This window comes from Ictidomys tridecemlineatus, chromosome 13, assembly GCF_052094955.1.
Source record: "Ictidomys tridecemlineatus isolate mIctTri1 chromosome 13, mIctTri1.hap1, whole genome shotgun sequence".
Classification (NCBI taxonomy): domain Eukaryota; kingdom Metazoa; phylum Chordata; class Mammalia; order Rodentia; family Sciuridae; genus Ictidomys; species Ictidomys tridecemlineatus.
The window spans coordinates 53,363,541-53,388,966 of NC_135489.1; the positions used below are offsets into that span (position 1 = coordinate 53,363,541).

Sequence of the window (25,426 nt, forward strand, 5' to 3'; positions counted from 1 at the left end):
CTCTCTCTCTCTCTCTCTCTCTCTCTCTCTCTCTCTCTCTCTTTGAAATAAATAAATACATTGCATGAATGGAGTTTAGTATCTACTCAAGTCCTCAAGTCTCACCTCTTCTGGTTGCAATACCTCTTTTTAAGCTCTATGCACATTGGTGGTTATTTTCTAAAATGAACCTATCATTCACTGTTACATATTTTTCATTTTTATAGTTCACAAGATTTGGAAAATCCATTGTGACCCCATTGTGACCCTTGCTCCAAGGTATCCTGTCATGCTTGAATGACTTTGCTAAAAATATATTGACGGCCATAATTTGGAAATATAATTATTTACCTTAGAATTGGGCAAAGTAATTGAGAATTTTTGTGGTAGCATTATACCATATTCTGGAGGGTTGTCTGCTTTGTTTGTTTTTTATTAAAGTATACATATGCAGGTGTAGACTTCACTCTGATCATTAAAAAAAAATCTATGCTTTATAATGCCAAGTTTCCAATTTTTCTTGGGGCATGAGTTAGTTGCCTGCTTTACTGGGTTTTGAAAAGGCTTTTGTACATAAAATTACACCTTAATTTAGTGAATCAAACTCATACCTATTTTAGTAAGAAAATTGGAACATAATTAATGTCCTAAGCAGTTGGCTGGTTTATCCTTGGCAGACTAAATTTAGATGTATAGAACCATTTTATATTAAAGGCCATTTTATTTGCTAAGTTTTATTTCTCGTTTAAAACAAGGCCTGTATCTTTCCATGGCTTCCCACTCCCCAATCTCCAGATTATCCCACTTTAAAAATCTGCTATTTAAAAATTTTGACAATCTTATGTATATTTTTTAAGGTACAAAAAAGCATTTCATTGTATATATTGCTTGGTAACCTTATTATTTTCACGCAATAAGTATTGTAGAAATCTTACTATTCAAAACGTAAAATTTTTATTTACAAAAAATGGAGGTTACATTCTATGTTTCATAGGTAAGGCTCATATTTCAGCCTCAAGTGCTGAAATATGTTCTATGCAAGCTAATATTTAGATATGAGTCGAAGCGATTTAAACAGCCACTACTCCAGTGTTGCTATCAAATATCAAAGCTAAGTACTAGTCTTACAAAATGTGAGGTTTTGCAAATAGCTCCTCTATAAATGAAGGGTAGTCCAGGGTGCAAAAGTCTACCATTCATTATTTGATCATTTTTACAACAACTACAGATACAGCAATTAATCTAATCTTCATGCTCAAAGTACAGATGTCTATCCATTTTATTGCCCAAGTATGGATTCCTGCTTGCTGAGATGACGTCATATCAAATGTAGTTGGGCACATGCTCTCTGCTTAATCCTAGGAATTGTGATTTAGGCAGCTCAGATCAGGTTTAGAGTGCTTTCATTTGCTGCAGCTTAAGCTTTTAAATTATGGTATAATACATATTTTCCTATATGGCATAATATACACACTTTTATTTTAGTGTAATACACATAACATAAAATTTACCTTCTTAACCATTATACGTATACATGTAGCTCAGTTGCTGTATGTTCACATTGTTGCATAATGATTGCTTGAGACATTCTGAGCCATCAGTAAACCCACAGAAAGATATAGGCCTTCTTTGGGTGCCCTTCATTCTCCAGCAGTGATTTGATGAGAACACACAGCTAAACCAGAAGCACTTGGAAGTTTTGGTACTTGAAATTTAATTCCACATAAAACGTTTCCTAATGTTGTCTGATAACTGTTTGGAGCAATTGTGAGTTTGTCAGAGTTTCCTTAGAAGTATAGGACTTTGTAGAAAGCTGCTAGTATTATGTACGTAGATCAATACCAGGCAATACATTTTGCAGAACTTGACCTTTAGAAATGGACACTTCATTCCTCTTTTAATGTCCCAAAGTCCCAAAGCAGTGGACATTTGTGCTACTTCTTATTTTATGAGATAATTGAAACTGTGGGGACAAATATAGCCACCAAATGCAGTATTGTTATGTTTATACTCAGAATAACAAAGCAGACTGCTTTCGCAAGACATACAATGAGGCAACTTAGTTTGAACTCAATCACTTGTAGGAGAGCCATCCCTGACAAGATTGAACAGGTGGGCTCTCTCAAAGCTATCATGCCTCCACATCTGTCACTTTGATGCAAAGAAGAACCAGTGCCAGGCAGGCATGTCTTTTATTTCTGATTTCTTTTCTGTACTCTTCAAAGAACATAAGCAGGCACTTTGGATTTGCCCAGCATGCCTCAGGTGTCTCTCTAGGTACTTGTGCATGACCAAAAGAACCAGGTGGGAAACTCAGCAATATGGAGACCGATTTTCTTTTGGATTTTGCATTTGAATTCCTCATGTAGATCTAGTCATTTTTGCTGACTGTTAGCTCTGAATGAGTGTTCATATCATGAATAGACCATTGCTCTTTTGCTTCTATCTCTTCTTCTTGCTTCTGTGTGTGTGCAGAGAGTTTCCCAGATGTGCATCCCCCACTGATGTGCTCAGAGTAGTCTACGGGAAAACTGGAGCTCAGAACAGGTATCTTCCCATTACATTCTGTACCATCCCTACCCTGCTAATGAGGTGGCTTCTTTCTGGATAGAAGTACCAATTCCAAATGAGCAAATGTGTCTTGGAACACCAGCTCCCTCTTTTTGTTTTTATGATCTTTGTCTCCTCTGCTATGATCTGAACATTCTATCCCCCCCTCACTCACATGCTGAGATCAAGGTAGAAGTACTAGGAGGTGGGGCCCTTGGGAAATGATTAGGACATGAAAACTGAACCCTCTTGACTGGGCTTAGTGTCCTTAGAAAAAAGACCTAGGGGAGCTTCTTCACCCCATCTGCCGTGCAAGGACACACAGAGGATGCCATCGATGAAAAATGTCCTCAACAGACACCAAGTTTGCTGGGGTTTTGATCTTGGACTTCCCAGACTCCCAGACTGTAAAAAAAAACAGTTCTTTTTCTTTCCTTATAAACTGCCCAGTTTGTTGTGTTTTGTTATAAAGACAAACTCTTAAATATTATTGGGGACCCTAAAGAGCTTCTGAATATGTGGATTATATCAAAATTTATTATCTTTGAGAGTAAAAGTAAGAAATTTTAAAATATCAGAATGTAAGGTGTCAGAGCAATGACATCTTAACATTCCATATAACCTCTGGAAATTTCACTGTGTGCTCATAAAAGAATAAGAATAATAAAGATAATCACGTTCTAATTCTACTGGGAAATAGTTTTCACTTTGCTGGCCATCTGAAAGGGTCTCAGCTACCGATAAGCATTCCTAGGACCGTGTTTTGAGAACCACTCTCCCAGAATAAATCCTCATTTATTTTTAGTTCTTAATTATTCTTAAAACATTACTATTTCACAGAATTCAAAGGACACATTTTTAGGAAAAGATATTTGGTAACATTCTACTTGACTTGAAGTGTAGGTGGGAAAGGTGCTTAGAAAAGGAAGTTTTTTCCCCTCCTTAAGATACTTTTCTCAGACTTACAGTTGTCTATTTTTTCCCACCTCCCACATCTCACAAAGTTAGTACTTTGTCAAAACTGGAGTCTTCAGTTGCAGTTAAAGAACTCTGGTATAGAAATAGCAGATGAAAGTGTAGGTAAAGCTCAATTTCTTTTTTTCTGTCATTGTGTTGAAGTTTAGTTAATGGACTCTGTGGATATTTGAGTCCAATATTTGACATGCAATCTAAATAAGGAGGAAGGCATTTCTCCCACGGACATTAATTCTGCAGGGGACATGGGGAGAGGGGACATTGATGGCATTTCAGGAAAATGACATAAGAGATGCTTGCTGCTGGAGATTTCACAGAGAAGCCACAGGGAAACAGAAAGGACTAACAGTAACAACTTTAGCAAAATCCACAGGAAAGCTGGTGGATTTAGGAGCCAGAGAGATTGGGCTAGCATATGGCAGGGGGGAAAGTCTGTAGATCTTTATTTATACACAGTGAATGCACAAAAATTAGTAGCCACTTCATGCTATCAGCAAGAAGCAGCCCCGTGAAGGGTGAAAGGAAGAGTTTAGAGGTCAAGCTGTCATGACCACCATTCACTGTGTAAATCTGGGCCAGTTGCTTCATCCCTGGGAACATGTTTTCTCTTCTGGGGAATAGTATTCAGATACTTGCTTTGCCGGTGACTGCAAAGAGTAGAGATAATGGTTTCTGCACAATGCTAGTTGCTTAATAAGTGATAGCAGGGAAGATAGGATGGAAATAAAAGGTCACATAATCGCATGGTGATAATGGTGATAACGGTGACTATCTGTGTGCTCTGCTTTTCACAGACCTCCAGAAGTGTAAGGGCACCAGGACCTCAACTGGATTTGACCTACAGATGCCTTAGCATGATATTGGACTGGAGGTTAAACTAGGAAGGCTCCCATGTTTGAATCGTTTCAAGACCAATTCTTTAAGGTCCAGGAGAGAAACTTCTTCTTGGCCAGACTCTGTTTCCCCAAATGATATGCAAGACCACAGTATCAGTCAGTGACATTCTTTTACCAAGATTTCAGTAAAAGTATTCACTACCTTCCACTGAAAAGAGAGCAGGCCATTCCTCTGGCAATTTCCATCAAGGACTATGGAAAACAAGTCTTGTCAATGAGTTTTATCCCCCTAACCAGCATTATTGCACGTCTAAGCTAGGGTGTTAATGTTTCAGATGAGTCACTCATGGCAGTGGCTAGACGTTTTCTCATTATTTATTAAGAATGGTGTGATTTCCCATTTCCTACCCATCTTCTCTCCCTTGCTTTGAACCCTTTGTAACTATCCAATTTGTCAGCATTGGCAAATTTCACTTATGTGCTACTTTCTCCACCTCCCAATCATTAATGAACGTGTAAAACACTGGCGGGGGGCGGCGGGGGGGGTGGGAAGAACAGAAAGAAATGAGACATGTTTCAGGCGTTTTTAATAACCTATGAGTCTATCCAAAGATGTGAAAATGACATTTAAGATAAAGGGGGGAAAGCACAACCTGGTAATGGGATTCTTTGTACTTGCTAACCCAAGTTATCATTCTGAGCAGTGAAGGACTCAACCTTTTTTTTAGAGAGAAGAAATGGCTCTTACACACTATATTATTTTTAAGACATTGGTCAGGTACATAGATGTCACCTTTCATTTTGTAGGTGCTTTAGGGAATACCACCTTACTTTCAGGTACTCCAGGGATATCCAGGCAGGGTGTAAAGAGAGGCAGGGGAGAAGGGCAGAAACTGAAAAAGTCACACTGAGACTTGGTGACATGATTTATTCTCTCTTGGGCTGCAAATCCGAATGTTCTGGAAATCCCCAGTTTCATAAGAACTGGCTAAGTGACACAGGACACTGGGTTTCCTTGGAATTGAGGTGAACCTCAACCACCACTAGTCTGTTGTACATGACGGCCAGAAACTATGATCCATCAATAACCAGGCCTATCATGTCAGTTGAGCGCAGTGGACATCAATGAAATTGTACTAATAATGAACTGGGCATCTACTGTGTGGTATGCCACTTTGCTTGCTGAAAAAAGTGCTCATCTTCCGTAAGGACGTGCCATGTTTTAAAAAAAAATATCCCATTTTAATCATTATGCAATGTGTACATGCATGGAAACATCACATTATACCCCATGGATTTGTGCAATTATTATATGTCATTTAAAAAGTAGACCAAAAAAAAAAAAAGTAAGCTAGGGACATGAGCAAGGAAAGCTGGTAGCATAAAATGAAGTGGCATTGTGAGTGTTCAGGGCCTGGCGTTAAGGGACTTTGCAATCCAGACCCCTCAGGGTGATCTTTTGAGGATCAGGAGAAAACACCAGAATTGCAATGTTCATCTCACCTCCTTTAAATTTCTATTTTCTGTGATGCCTTAAGATGTGCATGTACAATGTCCATTAGGTAGTAGGCCTACATAATTTCTACACAAACATTTTTCCATCTTGTTTGATGAAGTAGAAAGACCAGTGCAGCAGGCAGCAAGGGCTGAAGCTGCCCAGGGAAGAAAGCAACCATTGTGGAGTCAAGCCAGGGAGCAATGAGAGGTGGAATCTGAATGGGTAAAAGAGAGTAGGGGGAACATTCCAGGCCAGGAGACAGCATGAGCCCAAGAATGGAAGTTGGGTGGCCCTATGATGTTTTTGAGAGTAGAAAGAGACTGAGCAGTCTAGGGAAGAGAGAAATGTGTTTGAGAATGGAATATCATGCCAAGTTTCTTGTCAGAGTAGATGTGAGCAGGGCATTCAGATTCGTTACTGTAGGGAGGCCTGGGTGAGAGGCAGAGGACATAAAGAGAAATTATAGTTCATACTCAAGAGGTTTTGGACTCTGAGGACTGAAAGTCATGTTTAAGGAAAACTCATTTAGTGGCAGAATGAGACCTGGATGGGAGGTGGAGGTGTGAGGTAGGGATTCCCAGTAGAAGTAATGAACAGAAAGTGGAGGCGGATTGTAGGATGCTCAAATGGTAAAGGAACAAGAGGAGTCACAGATGATCCTCAGGGATGGAGGCTGCCCTCAATTCATTGTCTTAGGAGTGTCTATCTAGTACAGAATACTACCTACTGAGTGTGCTAGGACTTGGAGTCACACATACCCAGCTCTGAATTCAGATTAGACGCTTTCACCACTTCAACTCGTTCTCTCACCTGCAAAATGTGGACAACAGCCATGCCTATTCTGAGGGGTACTGGGAGGAGTAAATGAGATAAGGCACTTAAAAGCCCTTCGCAAGGAATTTAGGCACATGGGAGTTCAGACAGATATTATTTTCAGTTTAATAAAAACTTATTTTAATGGAAACAGCAACAAAACGTAAGCATTAATTGGATTAGATGCTCTTTGAAAACAAACTTTGAAGAAAATATTACACATAGCAATTTTCTATTGATCTAGCGTTCTGTTCCATTTGTTTGCTTATACTTCACACTTCATGCCTTCCAAAGTAAACATTTAATTTCCACCCATGCTTCCTTGTTTGAAACAGTCCCTCCCACTCCTTGTCAGGCTCATCCTCTGTGAGTGGGGATGACCTTCCTCTTGGAGGCTGCAGAGTTTCAGGAGGGCTCCTTCAGACACAGACTGCTGGGCTTACCAGTTTCTGATAAGATTCAAGGTGGTGCCAAGGTCACCGGTCCAGGGATCACTTTGTGAGAACCACTGTCGTAGAAATAGAGACCCAAGTTTCTATTTCCAGGGAGAGACTGGGTTCGGATTCTTGGCTTTGCAGCAAACTCCTACACCCTGTCAACTGCAGAGATAGATGCTCTGGTTGGGGTGCGGCATGGGGAGAGGGAACACTGCTTCCATCTTGGCTTTGTTTAGCTCCTTACATGTGGGAAAGTGGAAAAAGAGATGCTTGTAGACCTTTTTCTTCCTCATCCAAGAGATAGAAGAAATCTTTATTCCCATCGGCATGCAACTGTAGAGGTCTTCTCTGGCCAGGTAAGAAGAGGTTGAGAAATGATCAGTCCTCTTTTCCCCATATCCCCAAGTGTGGATGATTGGACAGTTCTGAGTAAAGAAATTTGATTATCATAGTTTCCTTAGCAATGACTCTAAACCTGTATAATTGGACCAAACATAAAGTGTGTTCTGATATGGAGATTTTGTTTTTAAAATCCAAGATCACGCTAAAAGATATAAAATTTCATAATGATTTTAAGGTTTTTTTGGTTTATTTTTAACTGGTAAATAAAAATTGAACACGCTTATGATACATTCTTTGTGTAATGTTCAAACAGGGTAAGCCAATCTGTGTCCTCAAGCGTTTGTCATTTCTTTATGACGAAAACATTCAAAATGAAGAATTTTAAGTCTGATAAAATACACATGGTGTAAAATATACCATCTTGAATAATTTTTAGCTTTATAGTTCAACAGTGTTAAGCAAAAATCACATGTTATAAAACCAGTCTCCAGAGCTTTTCCATCTTCCCCATGTAGAGCTCTATGCCCATTCAACTAGACCTCCCCATCCCCACTCCCTCTGTTGTCTATCAGCTATCTTCCATGTCTATGAGTTTGACTACTCTAGATATGTCTTATGAGTGAAATCATACAGTATTTGTCTTTTTGTGACTAGCTTCTTTTGCCCAGCAGAATGTCCCTGAGGTTTATCTGTTTTGTAGCATGTGTCAGAATTTCTTCCTTTTAAAGGCTGAATAATATTCCATTGTGTGAATATTCTATGCCCGACTTAGCCATTCATCCATTGGTCACAGGTGGACACGTGGGTTGCTTCTGTCTTTTAGTTATTATAAATAATGGGCTAGGAACATGGGTATACCAATGTCTCTTTGAGACCCCATTTTTCAATCATTTTGGATATGTACCCAGAATTAAATTGCTGGATCATATTGTAATTTTATTTTCAGTTTTCTGAGGAACCACCATACTGTTTTTGACAGTGGCTGGAACATTTTGCATTTCTACCAGCAGTGCATGAGATTTCCAATTTCTCAGTCTCCTTGCCAACACCTGTTATTCGTGTGTTGGGACTTTTTTTTTTTTTTGTCTTGAGGGGGGATAATAGCCATACTAATGGGTATGAGGTGATGTCTCATTGTGGTGTTGATTTGTATTTCCCTATTTATTAGTGATTTGGGGTATCTTTTTAAATGTTTATTGGACCTTTTGTTTATTTTCTTTAACAAAATATTTTTTAAAATCCTTTGCCCATTTTTATTTATTTTTTTTATTTTTTACTTTTTTTTAATATTTATTTTTTAGTTATCGGAGGACACAACATCTTTGTTGGTATGTGGTGCCAGGCGAGCATGCTACTGCTTGAGCCACATCCCCAGTCCCCTTTGCCCATTTTTAAATTGTGATACTTGTTTTTATTTTGTTGAGTCACAGGAGTTCTTCATATATTCTGGATATTAGTCACCTTTTCAGATATATAATTTTCAAAATCTCCCATTCCGTGGATTGCTTTTTTCAATTGCATCTCTTGATGTACAGACGTTTTAAAGTTTGATGTTGTCCAACTTATCTCTTCCTTTTGTTGCACATACTTTGGGCATCATATCTAAGAAATCATTGTCAAATGTGACATCATGAAACTTTTCCCTTCTAGTTTCTTCTAGGTGTTTTATCATCTTACCTTTCATATTGAGATCTTTGATATATTTTGAGTTAGTTTTTGTATGCAGTGTGAGGTTGGAGTCCAACTTCATTCTTTTACACTTGTATATCTAGCTTTTTCAATACTATTGGTTGAAAATTAGGCTTTCCCTACTAAATGGTCACAGTACCCTTGTTGAAAATCATTTAATTATATGTATGAATGCTTAGTAAGTTGTGAACATCTACTATTAATATCAGTTTTATTGGGCAAGGGCTGAAATCTCTTAGGGATGCCCGAGGTGACTTGGAATGTGATAGTGGTACCGACATTGCTTCCATGGAAACTCTAAGTTCTTCTCTGTTAACTTAAATATCCTGATCAGCTAAGTGTTGCTTTATATTGACTCATTTTTAAAAATGTACTCCATTTTCCTGTTTCCTTTCAGGTTTGGTGATTTTTGATTGGATCATGGGCCCTGTGAATGACAAGCTGTAGGCATTCTGTATCTGTAACATTCTTCTGAAGAGTGGCTTTTGTTCTAACTGGTTACTCACTTGGTTTTGAACTCCCAGGTGTCACCCCTGTGGTGGGCAGCTGCTGAAATCTCTGCTTCATTCTTTCAGATTATGGTCATTGCTTTTTGTCCAGACCCTTGGGATTGCCCACATATGTGTTTAGTTAGAAATCTGTCCAAAATTTAATCAGATTTTTATATGTAGACTTTTGTGCTCACCTTCTAAGACTCTTTTTACGTTTGTGATTTTTTCTCACAACCTACTGATTTCCCTGTGAGCCTTGAACTCTATCCATTGGTACTTTAAGCCAGTAAGGTTACCAATTTCTCTGTGCTTAATTACACATAGATTGAGAAGTATCATGCCCTTGGGGGGGGAAAATCACCCATTTTGCCTTATAGTTGAGTTTTCAAAGGTCCATCTGCTTTTGGTCATTCCAAATACTTCATTTGCTTTATTTTCTACTTGTTCATATTTCATGATTGTTATGCAGGGAGAGTCTTATTAAGCTACTTTACCATTAGCAGAAGCTGGAGCTCTGAATCTATTAAACAATGAATTTAATAAAGAATTTTCTCAGCAAAAGGATAGCCCATTGCAATTCACCTTCACGCTATTAGGGAATGAGAACTCTGGCAAATATTTTTCTTAGCTTACTAATCCTCTAGTATGACACAGATAATATTTATTCCGTAGTCTCCCATCATCAGGCCCACACATGAAGCTCATTTTGTCGCTTTTGTCTTCACTGTGATGCTCTAAGCTAAATGCTCCATTTCATGCATGTGTAGGGGCAGAGTGGGAGGTGAGTGGGTGGCCCTAAAACACAAAAGCTCCTCTGAAACAGAATTACCTATTCTGCCTTGGAGAAGAGAGACACTGTGGAGGAGCTGAAGTCTCTTGTGCTTTTTATTCCCCCAGATCTCTGAGCATCACAAACAGCTTCTAAGCATTGCTTATTTGAGGTGGGAGAAGGAAAAAGGATGTCTTTTAAAGCAGCTGCTTCAAAAACCAAGGATATAATATGGAATGAAAGAGCAAGTCTCTGACACAGAGGATTTGTGATACACACTTTGTAATGTTTCTCTAGAGCCCTCTTCAGAGAATCTAGAGGCTGTTTTTAACCATGTTTTAAGAAGATATTGTATGTCCAAACCGCAAATAGGATCAGAAATTGGAAAACAGACATTGGGGATACAAGCTGAAAAGAGTTCATCTATAGGTATGTGAAAAAGTCATATTGGACATTTCAAAATGGCATCATATCTCAAACGAGAATTTTAAGAAAGTCGGTAGATGATACGAGTAAAATTTCCACATTATCTTCACACGCCAGTAGAAGAGATATGGTTTATGCAAAAGGGGTAAAGAGTTATTCTGTCGCTTCCCCATCACCCCCTGTTATTTAATACCCAGGCTAAAGGTTTTAAAATGTATTTCATGAGTAGTAAATGCAATCTGCATAGCAGGTATTTATCCAATGCCAGGGTGATCTTTTCCCTGAGTCCCACTCCTAGGGAGGTGGATTCAGTACAACTCAAGGAGACTCCTGTATTTTTAAAAGGGCTTCTAGATGATTCTATAAACAGCCTTGAGGCATTCCTAGGAATCATAAGAAACCACAACCAACAGTTTCTCAAAAGTGAGGACGTAATAGAACAGAGAATATTTATTGTTCACTCAAGCCCAACTTTGAATATTTCAGGACATAAAAGAGAATGCAGTCATGCTTCATGCTATATTTGGACGAAATTAAGCAAAATCTAAGAGTGTAAGTTTTGCAGGTTATTCTTGGTGTCATCTTTTAAAGAATTACATAAGGCACATTAAAATATTCTTCTGATGAGAGATAAGGAATCCAAAAATCCAAATCTGCATTTTTCTTCTCCTTCAGACCCAGTAAATGGGAAGCACATCTCAGCCACATGCAGAGTTTAACATGCATAGAGCTGCTCTCGGCCTCTAGAGGCAAATCTAGTTTCTGCTTGAAATCATGTTACCATCGTAGCTGTTTCTGTTTTGCTTATTGAAAGAGCTCTTGCCATGATTGTGGATGCTAAAATAGACTTCTCAAGAGCTGGTCCACAGTCAGAGGAAAGCAATGGAGGTAGAAAGGACCCAGTGGAAAACGAACCCCAGCTCTGGATCTGTTTGCCTTGTATCTTTTACTTCTCAAGTCAGCATATTGCACCCCATTCTCGGTGTAGCTTAGACATAACAGTTGGAGACTAGCTTACTTTTTTGCAGTGCTGGGATGGAACCCAGGGTTTTGTGCACACAAGCAACATCCCCAGGCCCTAGAAGAGCTTAGGAACTTGTTCCTTTGTAGATAGTGTGACACCAACCAGGAAGTCGAGAAGGAGGTTAATGTGCCTGCAGAGATAATGATGCCCTCATGTTCCAAATTTTGAATTCCTGTTGGTCTCGTTACAGAGTGCCACAGCAAAGTCATCAACACAAACAATCATGCTTAAAAAAAAAATCTCTTCCCCAGTGGCATCAATGACAGATCTGTGATGTTCACCCAGTGCTTGAGAAATTAATGAATTAAGTTTTCAGTGTAGTGGGGGAAATATTCTGAAGCCAAGGTTACTGAAAATATGGGCGACTCATATAACTTCCAGAAGCTTCCTATGTGTGAAATGAGATAGCATTAGCTTATCTCATAATACTGGGAAAATCCTACCTTGTATAGTTTTTCTCAGCTTTCAACTGTTCCCCAACCATCTTACACTTTTCAGTGTTAAGACTGGTACATGTGTTATTAGAAGAAGGAGTACTGATGCCAAGAGATTTTACAATGTGGAATTCATTTTTTACCAGATCCCAAAGCCCAATTCCAGCGGCACAATGGTTATTTCTCAGTGTTACATAGAAAAGCCTAGATGCTAGAGAATGCATCTGACACAGTAAAGCTGTTATTGGACTTCATAATCAAACGGCATTAACAATGGTGATTTTGTGCAGTCACTTTTAATTTAAAATCAATACCTACAACCCTTGGGGGAAGAAAATGAAATACTTTTAACTGCAATATATTGTTCATTAATGTGGATATTCTTCCCAAATATTAAACATGGCTAAACCCCTATATATTGAACTCTTTTGTTTAAACTAATTCAAGCTCAATCACAGAGGGCTTAAACCACACATTCTCAGGTTTTTATCCCATTGCTCTTAGAAGAGCAGATGAGGGAAATGTGAACTCTTTGTTACTTTTATGTTGGGTATTGTTGTGATTTGTATCTTGAATGTCCCTAAAAGAACCATGTGTTAAAGCCTTGGTCTTCAGGGTGGTGGTACTGAGAGGCAGTGGAGCCTTTAAGAGGAGGAGCCTAATGGAAGGTCTTTAGGTCATTGGGGATGTGCCCTTGAAGTGATGAGTAGGACCCCAGTCCTGTCCTCATTCTATTTTACTTTCTGGCCACCAGGTGAGCAGTTTTGCTCAGCCATCTTCTCCCACAATGATATCCTACCTTGCCACATGCCCAGAGCAACAAGGTCCAACTAATCATGGCCTGCAACCTCCAAAACTGTGAACTAAAATAAACATTTTCTCTTTATAAATGATTATCTTAGGTATTTGTTATAGTGACAGAAAGTTGACTAACACAGTCACATTATTTTCTGCTTTTCATTAACTCTGAACTTAACTTTAAATTTTGTGTCAGTGATTTGAGGCCTCATCATCAGGGATGTGCCAAAAACCTAGATCCAGAGGCTTTTTTTCATTAGGCTCAGAAGGAGATGATGTAGTGTCAGAAATTATTTCGGTGCAAGATTTAGCATATTCTATTCTGACTCATGCTCTGAAGTAAGCTGGATAAATAGATGCTCAAAAGCTGGACAATTTATGAATAGAGTAAAATTGATAGCACTGCGAGCCTCCAGGCATCCTCTCTCTGGAAGGAGGAGAGCTTCTAGACCAGAGGCATCTACATTTAAATGGAAATGGGAATTAAAATAAAGTAAAATTGGTAGTTTAGATCAATGCACGAATCCTCAGGGACTGGAGACTGGGGGCCCGAGACCAGGGACAGTAGGGTGAGTCTTGAATTTGTTCTGGAGTCCTCAGCCTAGTGCTGGGGGAACCCTGGGAAGACTGGGTGTACTCACTGGGCTGTGACCTTTTTCTATGCCTCCTTGGAGTTGGCCCCAGAGCCAGAATAGCCCAATATTAAATACAGTTTAGCTCAGGAATCAGAATCCCACTTTAAAGTTTAAATCTGCCCCTTACTCTGTGACCTGGGCAATTGACTGAGTCTCTTCATCTCTTAGTTTCTCTATCCATAGTGCAGATGATATTCCCTAAATCCCAACCTGCAGGGTTCTCTCCTTCTTGTGCCTCCGTTTCCTCATCTGTAAAATCGTATTATAACAGCATTCATGTCACTGGTTGTGGAAGAATTAAAGGAGTTGATTTATAGAAACGTGCTGATTCTTCCTGACACCTGCTCAGTACAACATGAGTGACAGTTATTATTAAGGGTGTGAGGATTAAATGAAATCAAGAATATAAAGCAGACAGTAAACAGAAATATCAACGACTCGAGCTTCTTTCTTAGTTCTGGACTTCCATTAAGCTCCTTTTGGGGGGCTGAAGTTTCCTCTAATTCCATCTTGCCTAAAGTGAGCTCTGACAATCATGCTCTCCCTTGCTGGTCTTTTCCTAGAGGTTTAACCCTGCCCTTCCACCAGCTGGAGACCCCAGAACACAATGCCACTGCTTTCTGCCCACCTTTGAGGATGACTGTGATACAGAACTTGTGCTACTGTGTCCCAGTTTCCCCTCTGCGTTCCTCCTGTATATTGACACTTGTCTCTTTGCCAGAGCTGAGTCTGAACTTTGTGATTTGGACTGATGCCTCCCTCCCTGGCCAGGGGCAGATAGCTGCATTCATTCTCCCCAGGCTTGCCGCAGTCCGGCTGCAGCAAAATAACCAGGGGGTGACGAGCAACTTGTGTACGTTGATACAGCAGGAGTGGGAGCCGTTTATTGTAGGACAGGAGGGGTATATATACATTCCACACAGCTTATCTTAATTAACATAAACTAGATACAGCAGTCAACCAATAAGGAATCTCCACACTTAATGGCTCGCTGGTGCCACCTCACAAACCACTCCCTCTGGCAAAATGCCAGGCACCATCCCGACTTGTTTACAGACCCTAACATCGGCTAAGCCTCTTCTTTCACCAGTCTTCTACTCCCATCCCCACATGCCTTAAAGTCATGCACACTTGGAATAGGACTATTTTATCACTCAAGATAAGGTGATGAGGAAGGGAGGATTTTTAAATGATGATAAAAATATACCTAATATGAAATTTACCCTCTTAACCAAATGCCCAGTTCAGTAGTGTTATATATATTTACTTTGTTATACAACTATCATCACCATCCAAATCTAGAACTCTTTTCATCTTGTAAAATGGAAACTCTGTACTCATTTCAATAACTCACTATTCATGCCTGCCTCTCCCCAACAGCCTCTGGAAGCCACTATTTTACTTTCTGTCTCTGTGAGTTTGACTGTTCTAGGTTCTTCATATAAGTGAAATCATGCACTATTTGTCCTTTTGTGACTGGCTTATGTCATTTAGCATAACGTCCTCAAGTTTCATCCACATTATAACATATTTGAATTCCCTTCCTTTTTAAGGCTAAATAGTATTCCATTGTACATATATGTTACATTTTGTTTTTCTATCCATAGACATTTGGCTTGCTTCCACTTTTGGACTGTTGTGAATAATGTTGCTAGGAATGTGAATGTAAAAAAATATCCCTTCCAGACCTTACTTTGAATTATTTCAGGTAAATATGCAGGAGTGAATTCGTTGGATCATACAGCAATAATTTTTAATTTTGCAAAGAACCACTGCCCTACTTTGGAGGGGAGAAACTTTGCTTCATCAAGGTTATTTTTGTGTTATTTCATTTCATGTTTCTTGTCGATATGTGTTTTGTAATTAACTGTTGCATCATTTACCATCCACATTGCAGCTCAGGTGCCAATACTGGAGATGAAGCCTGCTTATCATTCCACAAAGGAAGAACTTTGGTTGTAAATCCTTAAGCATGCTGAAGCAAGTGTTCAAATGCTATATCAAGAAGAGAGGAGACACTAGGACATCTGGAAATCATTAGCATCAATCAAGAAATCGCTGTCTTACAAATATTGCTATGAGTATTTCTCATCAGTGATAAAAACTAGCTCTCTAGGGGGAGAAAGGAAAAGGTTGTTTTGCTGAGTAAAGAGTAATTCGCTGAGACCCCCAAGGAGAGCAGATGTTGGCTTTCATTTCTAAAATACCAGACTGGAAAGTCCTGGGTTATGCCATCTAATTGTGCTCTTCCAGGGGAAGAAACTACCCACTTTGTTCTCAGGCTGATTTCATAGTGGAAACTTTACTTCCTGGGGCCCCAGGGTGACCCAGGGTCTAAGTGAAACCTCGGTTGGAGTCACAGAAACCATTGATTTAAGATCACCCATTAAGCAATGGGAAGGAACAGAAAGAGGAAGTCCTCAGAGAGGAATTATTTTTGGATTCTTGGGAAGGACATCAAATGCCCATAAGGAATAAAGCCTATTGACAATAACAATAAAAAAATCCACTATTTTATTTCATCTAATCAGAAACTTCTTGATGCTTCTTCATGGCGTTTAAACTATGTGCTGCCTATGAAAGAAAGAAGATTGATTGGTTTCCTTCCCACTAGTATTTTCTTATACCTAGAGGGAAATTTTAGCTCCCAGTCAATTTTTGTTAAATCTTTTGAGATTTTTTTTGTTTGGTTGAAAAGAAGGAAAAAGAGAATTACATGTTTCCCAGTTTATGCTGGATTTAAAAAAAAAAAACCCTTCAATTTTCAGCATCTAAAACAAGACTTTTCAAATGGCTTTCTGCCCTTTGACCTTAGACAAAGACCTTTAGAATTGATTTTTCATAGTAGAAAAATGACAAAAATGGGATGTTTCTGTTGAAGTCACTCAAAATACAATATGCCATTAGCTGATTTTGCTTTTTCTATGAAGAAGTCAGTGAATAAATTGTAATTGCAACATAGGCCTAGATTCCATTTTAAGAAGGTCATCAGATCTATAATGCCATAATTTATAATGCAGATCCAGAATCTGAAAACAGAGCCCCAGAAAACACATTGTCCAGTTCCCTCTTTTTTTTTCTTTGCAATTTTTGCAGAGAAAATCTACAGAACATTAGTCATCACAAAGAACGATTTCATAAAGGATTATTATTTGACACTCTAATTTACACGGAAACAAACAGAATATCTAAGAAGCCAAGAATTAAGGGTACTGGCAAAAAGTGCTTCGGAAGCATCATATATATATTCATACACAATGATTATATTCTGTTAAAATACTGTGAAGAATGACATGATAGTTTTTATTTAAGCATGGAACTGGAAAAGTTTATGGTATTTTTCTTGTTATTATTATTTTTATTAACAAATAAGAGAGACATATGAAGAATGAAGAAATATAATATGCTTTTTATTTTTCTGATTTACCACATCTTAAAAGACATGAACTTAATCCTCAGGTTATTTTTATATTTGAGGTGCTCCCTGCAGGCACTCTTCAATGATATTTTAATGGGGGGTCGGGTAGAGCAGATAGGAGGGGAACTTCAGTGTTTACTTCAATGTCTTCACTTAACCACTGCCCCCTTGAACTTCTAAGACCAAGGGCCTTTTAAGCTGCTTGTTGATGGACCCAAACTTTTGAAAGTTATCTAGGGTGAGCTTGCTCTGTACTGAACACCCTGTCAGACGCTGTGTCCTAAGAGGAACAAAGGAGACATCATGTCTGCCTTCAGGAAGCTTGAGGTGGACAGATACTAAGAAAATAACTGCAGGACATAGAGTGCATCTTTTACCAGGTGCTTTGGCGGAAGAGTGCAGGGTGCTTCTAGGAGACGGAAGCAGGGATCTCCAGTGCAGAGAGGCTTGAGGGAGGTAGATGGGAGAATGGAGGTCATTTGGGAAGATCAAGAAAGAAGGCTCAATGTGTTGCACTCCGGGTTTGGATGGTATAACTTTTCTAGGGCATTTTAGCTTAAAAAATGAAACTATTGGGCCAAACAGAAATCTCCTGAATGAAATGGCAGCATGCTAGAAGGTGTTATAGGATCGGGTGTCTTCCTTAGAGTCCTTGCCTACAGTTCCTTGTTCCATCCCACTCTAGGCAAGCTAAAAAATGTTTCAACCTCCTTTCTTTATATATATATATGAAATATGTATCTTTTATTTTTATTTACTTATTTATTTTTATGTGGTGCTGAGGATTGAACCCAGGGCCTTACACATGCCAGGCAAGTGCTCTATCACTGAGCCACAACTCCAACCCCTTCATGGCCTTTCTTAAAGATCTCCACTACCTATCTGTTTTAGAAACAAATTTCTTAAGCATTTTTTTTATACTTCACACAGGTGAATGCCTCAGGTCCCTCCGCAGTTTGTAACCCAATCTTATGGTAAACACTTGAAGTAAGCATTTTGAACTCTCACACAACCAGATTTCTTCCTTTTGTCTGATGAAAGGTCTTTTTTAAAAATTGTGGCAAAATATATGCATAAAATTATCACTATCATTATATGTGTGTGTGTATGTATGTACATGTCTGTGTGTGTGTGTGTGTGTGTGTGTGTGTGTGTATACAGGGGTGCTTAATCAATGAACCACACTCCCAGTCCTTATTTTATATTTATTTAGAGACAGGGGTTGCTTAGGGCCTTGCTAAATGGCTGAGGCTGGCTTTGAATTTGTGATCCTCTTGCCTCAGTCTCCCAAGCCTTGGTATTACAATTTTGTGCCACCACACCTGACCATTGTCACTATTTTTAGGTGTGCAGTTCAGTCATGTTAAATACATTCCCTTTGTTGAAAGCCCACCAGCTGTTCATTTTACAGAACTGAAACTGTACCCAGGAAACACTGACTCCTCATCCCTCTCTCTTCCAACCCCTGGCACCTGCCATCTACCTTCTGTCTTTGAACTTGACTATTGTAGGCAACTCATATAAATGGAATTATATACACTTTGTCCATTTGGGATTGTCTTACTTCCCTTAGCCTAATGTTCTCAAGGTTAATCCATTTGTAGCATGTGTCAGAATTTCCCTTCCTTTTTAAAGCCCAAATAGTATTACAGTATATGTATATATCACATTTTGTTTATCCGTTTGTTCCTCAAAGAACACCTGGGCTATTGTAAATGGTGCCGTTATGAACATGGGCACACTGACTTTTTTTTTTTTCCAAGCAATAATGTGCTTGAATGATTTTCACATATAGAAGGAATCAATAACAGAAATAGCTGTGGGAGAAAAGCTCCAGGAAACCCAGTTGTGGGACTAACTCTATCTTATATTTGATGTGTGACTTTGGTCCAGGTGTGTCCCTCTTGGGGTATCAGTTTCCTTCTCTGCAAAAGCAGAGAGTTGAGCTCCAGCTCTCTGGTTCATACATGATCCTAACACCTTTTGGGAAGTAAGTCTAGGATTGTGGCAAATTTAAGGACTGCATTAATACAGATGCTATATAACATAACGTCTTTATTAATTGGGGCTGTCTTAGATTTTCAAATGACCTCATGCACCTGTGGAGTTCCCCGCCCCCTCATCTTCCCATCCTGGGAGAGAAGAGAAATTAAGGTCAGCCACTTTCCAGAGGAATTTAGAAGCGAAAAAAAAATAGGAGCCTTTGTCTGAATGGTAACCTATGAAAAGAATGCTAAGTACCCTTCTTAGCTTCCCCTTGTGAAGTGACACAGGCTTAAGAGGGTCTGTCTAATAGTAAAGCAATTTTCATTGGAATATAAGTGGGATCTTTTGTCTCTGTCAAATGCAATTTAGAGAAATGGCTCCAAAAGGCCCAAATTTAGAGCATATTACAGTCCTTGCCATAGACCTGGTGATGCTTTTTATAACCTAAGATTTATCTTAGATAATGCCTTAGCTTGTGAATGGCCACGAAACCTAAACCTGACCTTTCCACTGACTCAGGATATTGGATCCCTGCTCTGTTTTGCAGAGTGAAAAGGAGCGAGATTCCTCTTTCCATGTGTCCCCCACTCACTGTTTTTCTTACAGATTTCTGTAGCACTTATACTTTAAGGACAGTCCATATGATCACTTACTAAGAAGCTAGAGTGACAGAGTCCTGTCAGAAGCACTCTCTGAATACAGAAAGGGGCTATCTTTCAAAAGAAAATAGCACTGCTGTTGAAATTGCCTGGTGCAATGATATTGAGGATGGCAGTTACGAGGTTGGTGTATTAACCCTCAAATTATAGAAGGTGTGAATTTACCAGATAAAATGGAGGCTACCCAATGTGAACATCAGATAAGCAATGGATGCTTTTTAATTGTAAGTAGTTCCTGTGCAATATTTGGGACATACTTATACTAAAAAAAAATTGTTACTTATCTTATGTTCAAATTTAACCGGGCATCCTATATTTTTATTTGCTAAATATGGAAACCCTCAGTAGACTATGTGAAAAAAACATGGCTCAGTTTCAAAAATAAGAAATCTATAGAGAAGGGGATTTATTTCCTAACAGGATCTCACAAGCATGTGCTTATTTGAATTATGCTTTACAGGTTGAGACACAAAATCATAACAGGTAAGACTTTCATATGAATATAATAATGAAGGCTCTCTTTTTAAAAAACAACTAAAACCCACAGTGCAGTGGATAAAAAAAAAATAAAATCCACCGGCACTAAAATGATCCAGAATAATTGCAGTAAAAATCAGGTAAGAGACTTAGAAAGTTTTACTATATTTTCTTTCCTTTTATTTTTGTAGAAATGTAATTTATGGGGTATTGTCAACATGAATGCTAAAGACAGATGTTTCTGTCCTACCAGCCAAGTGTTGTGTAGTGAGCTAGAAAGAGGATGAAATCTTTCTTTCTTTTTTTTTTTTAAATGGAGATGATAGTTTTATTTGATGTAAAAATTTGTGGCAAGTGGAATAGTTGAGGGGTGTATAGTGCTTTTACAAGGCATTGACTTAAAGACTTTCACAACCACCTGAAGGGCTGCCTCACCAACAATTTGCTATTGCAGAAGTAGCTCATAATATTTGATTGGGCCCATGGACCAAGGTCCAACCTTCTCCTTTCCCTGCTTAAACATCAGATTCTTAGAGCGATCATAGCAGGCCAATGATGAGCTCATGGCCACCAGACCGTCCACCAGCAACTGGTGGTGAGCTAGGACTACACTGCACAAGGTAAGATTTCTTGAGCCAAGGAAAATGATTCAACTAAACGGGAACACATTCGATTGCCTAGGACTGCATTTCTAGAAACATGTAGGCTTCCAAGCCCAAGCCTCTTAGGGATGGAAGGTCCGTTGTTCTGAGTGCCAACTTTCCAGATGGCGCAGAGCACTGATGGGAATGAGGTCGCGATCTTTAAATGTTTATTGATCAGTGATTTCCAACAGAAAAGCCAGCATCTATTTCAAGCACAGAAGATTCTGGTTCATTCCCCCTCTTCTCATTAATGAAATGTCAGGTTTTATAATACGGAGCCAGTAATATATCCTTCACTGGGTAGCCCTTCTCATCTGTTCCCACGGAGGCCAATTCCCCAGCCTCGATTTGCTTTCTATTTGGAATTAATAGAATGAATGAATAAGGTAATGAATGCTTTTTCTTGATCGTTCTGAAAAGGCTTTCTGTCTTGCTTTCCAGAAGGATAGATGACTAGGAAGATGTTTTCTCAGGGACCCTCGGAGGCCCTTGAAGAGAAAATACAAATGGCCGATGGAGTCAGACACCTTGTCATCAGCCCAGATTCCTCCTTCACCTGTCATTCAATAAGCCTCTCTGTCCTCCTCTTCTCCCACTGGAGATTCTATCAGAGCCCTTTCCTCTCCCTGGCCATGGCCCCATACCAGGGTCTTACCTCTTGGGTGATCTACTTCATCCATCTCTTCACTGATCCCTCCCCACTGGCTGCCCCCACTCTTGGGGATACCATGTAATTATTAAAACTACATTCTGAAATGTGAACTCCATCCCTTGACCCTATCTTCTCTAGAATTCCTCACCCTGATCACAGAGCCCCTTCTTAACCTTTACAGCATATTTCCTTCCACAGCCTCATCCCCCAGTGCTGTTTCTGGTATTCTAAATAGCTCCTCTGTGTGTGATCTTTCATGCACAGACCTCCCAGGACTCGGGCCTCGGAGGAAGTCATCCTTTGAATCTCAGATCAACCTCAGAACTCCATGAGGTACATGATGACCTCTTTGTACAGTGACCTTCATCTCTCCTACAGCTCTTGGATTATTCAAAAACTGTTTATGCTTCACTCAATATCACAGTCTGCTATGGTCTGAACGTCCCCTCCGAAATTCAGGTTGAAATTTAGAGGCCATGGTAGGTCTGTATTAAGAGGTGGAACATTTAAGAAGCGATTGGATCCCGAGGATGCCGCCCTCATGAATGGATTAGGCCATTATCACTGAAGTGGGTTCATTATCACAGCCAGCGGGCTTCTGATACAAGGATGGCTTTGACCTGATTTTTCTCTCTTGTCTCTCACGTGCTCGCCCTTAGGAGGCAGCACAAGGGCCCTCCCCAGATGTGGCCTCTGGATTGTGGACTTCCCAGCCGCCAGAACTATAAGCCAAACATGCTTCTATGTATGGAGCAGGAGAAAATGGACTCAGACACAGGCCTTCTGAAAATGGCTGCCATGATCAATCAACAAACCCTGATTGTTTATGACCTTTTATCTCATAAATATCAGCCTCGAGATAAGAAATGTCGGAAGCGTACTTTCTATGGGTCTACTTAATTCTATCATCTGCCTTTTCACCTTCTCTCTGAGCCCTTCTGCTCTCATCTCCAGAGTAAAAGTGTCAAGGAGACTGCAATGCAGTCGCTCAGTCCTGCTCCTACTACCTCAGTGCCAACCTGCAGCCCTGTGTGCCGGCCCACATCCCTCCATACCAGGGTGTACAAGCTGGAAGTTGGAATCTGACTTGGAGAGAGGGAAAGAAAATGCTTTTTCAAGAAGGGGTGCCCCGAACCGGTTATCCATCACCATCACCGTAGGAGGAGAGTGGAAAGAACAATCTCCATGTAAAGTCAGTGGGATGGAAACCCCAGGGAAGGGGCGGTGCAGGTTCTAAAGCCGAGGGTGGAAGGAAGCTGGAGAGGTTAGTGATTTTTGCTCCTGCTTTTGAACAAAGCAGAGACTTGGACATGGAAAGTGTAGGAACTATTAATGATGCTAATCAGTCTGAATACCTTTGGGGTAACCCATTATGCTGGCAAATGCTATTTTTTACCTCCATCTTGATCATCCTCATATATTTCTTGACTCCACTGCAGTCGGTGCTTCCTCGAGGGCAGATCTGGAGCCCACATATTCTTGTGAAATGAAAACAAACCCTTATATTTCTTTTCTGAAAATTCTGTAAATTATTTTAAAACATAGCCTAATGAACAAACGTATGACTCACCTTTTGGTGGTAGGCCACCTGTTCTCTGAAGTTTAGAATGGAATATAAAAGATGCTCACTGCAGTCCTCTGCTGCAGAAATGGAGAAATCGCTGCAACACATCTTTATGAGCTTTTCCAGGGAGCCAAGTTTAATAGTATGTTTTATGCAGCATTTTTAATGCTAAATTAACTGCCTCACGAGCTGGATCTGGAGCTTTTAAACACAAACAGGGAGACCCAATTTTTCTGTGTGAGTTGGTCCTGGAGGACCAGCGTGCACCTGGCACTCAAACCCTGGTGCAGGGGAAGAGCTGTCTTTTGACAAAAGTCTTTCTCAGCTCAGGGCCACAAAAAGCAAGTCAGTGAAGGGAGAAAGACAATGGCTGAGGATGGGCATTGTGCAGCATGCCTGTAATCCCAGGAACTCTGGAGGCTGAGGCAGGAGGATGGTGATTTCAAAGCCAGCCCAACAATTTAGTGAGGCCCTTGGCAATTTAGTGAGGCCCTGTCTCAAAATAAAAAAATAAATAAATAAAAATGACTGGGGATGCTAGGGATATGGCTCAGTGGTTAAGCCCCCCTGGGTTCAATCCCAGCAAAAAAAAAAAAAAAAGTAGTCAATTCTGATTCTATAGTAGACCAGGTAGGTATCCCCAGCCTACCAGGGTCAACCTACTAGCTTCCTGAACCCCATTGCACAGGGGCCTCCTGGAGATCACACAACTGTGCTTTTGTGTGATGCCTCCTCTCCTCCTCCTGCTCCATGTGGCTATATGTAGATTTTGCCTTCTCTTGTTTGAAAGAAAGTGGATTCCCTAAATGGAGAGCAGGTGATTCATCCTGAGAAGTTTCATTCCCAGATTCTAGTGGGAATGATCTTGAGTGACATTTCCCGAATGTCCCAAAATAGTTATTTTCAGAATAAGCTTGGAGGAACCCTCAGGCCTTCAAAGTTTTCTCAAGCCCACTGCAGGGTATGTACGTGTGTATACATGTGCGTGCAGGTGTGTATGTATATACAGGTGTGTGTGTGTGTGTGTGTGTGTGTGTGTGTGTGCAGCTGAGTATGTATGTGCAGGTATATTTGTTTGCATAGGTGTGTGTGTGTGTGTGTGTGTGTGTGTGTGTGTGCAGAGTGGTGAGCACCCTGAAGTTAGTGGGGGAAGGGAAGGCAAGAAAGCTAACCAGGTGCTACCCACTACATTAATCAGAGCAGCTACATTTTTATCATTTTGGCTATTCATTTGACATTTGCAGTTTTGTTTAAATTAAGAGTTTTGGCATCTAAAATCAAGTACAGATGTAGGGGAAGGAAGAAGGGTAAAAACAGAGGAGGTAAAGGAAAATTGAAAAAGGAATTCAACATGAAAGGGGAAAGAGGGAAGAGTTTTCATTTCACTTTCAACCCTCCAATAAGCTTCTGGAACTTGCTCCTGTGAGTTTGGCATGGTGTTATACCTGTGGATTGAGAAGGATGGAAAGTTTCAAGCCCAGAGTCCCTCCATGTGTGGATCCACGTTACAGTTTAGATATGGCGTTCCCCAAAAGTTCACGTGTGAGACAGTGCAAGAAAGTTCAGAGGAGAAATGATTGGGTTGTGAGAGTCTTAATCCAATCCTTGAATGAATCCCCTGATCGGGACTCATTGAGAGGTAACTGAAGTGATAGGGTGTGGCTGGAGAAGGCAGGAATTCAGACATGGCTTTGGGTATATAGTTTCTATCTAGTGAGTGGAGTCTCTCTTTCTCTGCTTCATGATCATCACGTAAGCTGCTTCCCTCCACCACAGTCTTCCACCATGATGTTCTGCCTCACCTTGAGGCCCTAGGAATGGAGTTGGCTTTCTATGGGCTAAGACCTCTAAAATTATGAGCCCCTAAATAAACCTTTCTTCCTTTGCTGTTTTTCTGGTTGGGTCCTTTAGTCACAGTAGAAAAAAAAGCGGACTACAACAACCTGGATTAGCACCCTGAGATGGGAGGTTGTGCAGATGCACAGAACTGGGCTCCCGAGTGAGCTTCCCGGTGGAGCTGCAGGGCTTTGTCCCAGGCAGGTGTGAGGATCCCCATAGCAGTGTGCCCTGCCGTCCTTGTCCTGCCCACCCAGGCAGCTGCTCCAGGTCAGGCTTAGGGCTGTTTGTCCTAGGAGGAGGCAAGAAATGGGCATAATTGGTGAATCGGAGGGCTCATGCACATTCCCCATTTGAAAGGAAGGGCCTTCACTTGGCAATAAAGCTTTTGTGAAGATTTAATTATAAAAAAATAAAATTTTTTTGAGGCCATAGGGATAAGATAAAGGTAGAGCGACAGTGATGAACTTTACTGAAAGATTTGCATAAATGAG

At 40.1% G+C, this 25,426-nt stretch overlaps 1 long non-coding RNA gene across 1 annotated transcript in view; it reads left to right on the top strand.

Annotated features, from left to right (window-relative positions):
• LOC144369862 (uncharacterized) overlaps positions 1-16,216 on the top strand; it is a 30,123-nt gene extending 13,907 nt beyond the window's left edge. Inside the window, exon 3 of the long non-coding RNA XR_013429691.1 lies at positions 15,594-16,216. This is a non-coding gene — a long non-coding RNA (uncharacterized LOC144369862). The remainder of the gene's footprint in view (positions 1-15,593) is intronic.
• Positions 16,217-25,426: the final 9,210 nt, after the last annotated feature.